General features: G+C 40.8%; 1 protein-coding gene across 1 annotated transcript in view; it reads right to left on the bottom strand.

The window, feature by feature from the left end:
• Positions 1-208: 208 nt before the first annotated feature.
• Positions 209-1,970, bottom strand: part of LOC144580756 (uncharacterized) — a 73,693-nt gene continuing 71,931 nt past the window's right edge. Inside the window, exon 2 of the mRNA XM_078359586.1 lies at positions 209-1,152. The gene's annotated coding sequence lies outside the window, so the exon portion shown is untranslated. The remainder of the gene's footprint in view (positions 1,153-1,970) is intronic.

The following is a 1,970-nucleotide window of genomic DNA, read 5'->3' as shown; positions in this document are numbered from 1 at the left end:
GGGCACATATTTCATCTTGACTCTAGACTTAATTAAGATATTGCTAGAGCAATACCATAGACAAGCAAAGAGCTAGCACTTAATCCAGCCCTCCCCCATCCCTGTAAAAAATAAAATAAATATGGATTGCATGGAGTGAAGTATTCATAATTATTTTATGCAGAAGGAAAAAAAAAAACAAATGAAGAGGTACCAGAAGCTCATGTCATCAATTTCACAGATTTAGGTTTAATCAGAGCACCTTTTAATGCTAAAACACCAGCCTCTTTATTCTAAGATGTTTGTAGGTATCATCAAATCAATATCAGTTGAAATACTCTTTAATGATGTGATCATTTCAAAATTAGACTAATTTTAATTAGCAACAAAAGCGTTTTTGGAACAGAAAACCTGTAACTTTCTCAGATGATCCAGGCTTCTGCTAACATTAAGAGTTTTCCTAGGGCGGAAAAAAGGCAGGATTTAACTTCCAATGAACATTAATCCTAATTTTCCCCAGCACCTAAGTTACTCTCCGGTAGTAAGTTAAGTTCCTAAGAAAGCTCTTGACCTTTTAAAAGTCTCTGAGGTGCTGTTGGGGGCCTACTGAAATCTATTACATATGTTCTTCCCAGACAGTCACAAGACGGAAGGAGAAACTCTCCAGGAGCTTCTCAAGTCTAGAGTTCTTGACCATCCTGTGGAGTTCTCTGATGAAATTCCACCCACTCTTGGCTTTCTCCATTTCATCAGTTTCCTATTTCCCTGGAAACCCAGAACTGCAGGCTCCAGGACCAGATTCAGGTCTTGCTTGATCATGCTTCATTGTGTCACATGATTGACCTACATGATGCTTTTAGGGAAAAACCTGCATTAGCTGTCTTTATTTAAACAATGGAAAATTTCACCTGAGTCAACTTTCTTGCTCCTTTGATAAGCTGATGGATCTGAGTCATAATGTCTGGTCTCCTCTCCAGCACACCTTTCCAACAGAGCCTTGATTCTGCTCAGTTATTTTCCTAGCCTTGGAAGCATCCACAGCCTTCTAAGCCAATCAGCATGGCTTTCTTCTGGGGTGTTATTGGTCCAAGTGTGGCAAGTGACCTGGGTGCATCCAATTAGAATGAAGGAAACAACTTATACTACCCTGTGATTGGAGAAACAGTTGTTCACCTGGAAAGAGAATGAAAGAAAGCATCAGTCCTGGCTGCAATGGACCATCAGCCAGCAATCGCATGCACTGTCAGCCAGAGGATGGAGCCAAAGCTGACCTCAAAAAAGAAAGACCTGGATTCCCAGGAGAATTATTGAGCCTCTACTAGAATATGCATCAAGCCCGGTATCTCCGAAGATCCAGTTATGTGAGAGAAAAACATTTCTGTATGTGTGAACTCAGCTGGAGTTAGCATGTGTGCTCTCGGCTGCTAGGGCAAACCTAACTGTAAGCTGGGAAAAGGACCCACATCCCTCCCTGTCATACTTGCCAACTATGGCACCTGTTGGTGGAGTGTCATCTCCCTGACACCTGAGTTCCTTGATGTTCATCTTTATGCTTTCAATGTTGCATTTACAGAAAAAAAGTCAAAGGAATGTGAAGCATGGCTTATACCCATGCCATTATCCAAAATGGAAAAATAAGACCTAGATTAAAGAGGCTATTTCAAGAAAAAGAAGAGAAAGTACTTCTCTTATCCCTGACTTGTGTCACTCACTTATGTTACCTGCAAGGCCCCTGGAGGTACAGTCATGCATCACTTTGCCATGGTTACACATTCTAAGAAAGGCATCCTTAGGCAGTTTCATCGTTGTGTAAATATCATAAGGGAAACTTACATACATGTAGATGGCAGTGCCTGCTACACACTTAAGCTGAGTGTGATAGCCTATGGCTCCCAGGCTACAAAGCTGTACAGCATGTTACTGTACCAATTACTATAGTCATTTGTAATATAATGGTAAGGATTTGCATATTCAAACATATCTAAACATAG

This window comes from Callithrix jacchus, chromosome 22, assembly GCF_049354715.1.
Source record: "Callithrix jacchus isolate 240 chromosome 22, calJac240_pri, whole genome shotgun sequence".
Taxonomy (NCBI): Eukaryota; Metazoa; Chordata; class Mammalia; order Primates; family Cebidae; genus Callithrix; species Callithrix jacchus.
The sequence above is the reverse complement of the archived record's forward strand: the minus strand, read 5'-3'. Positions and strand labels throughout refer to the sequence as shown.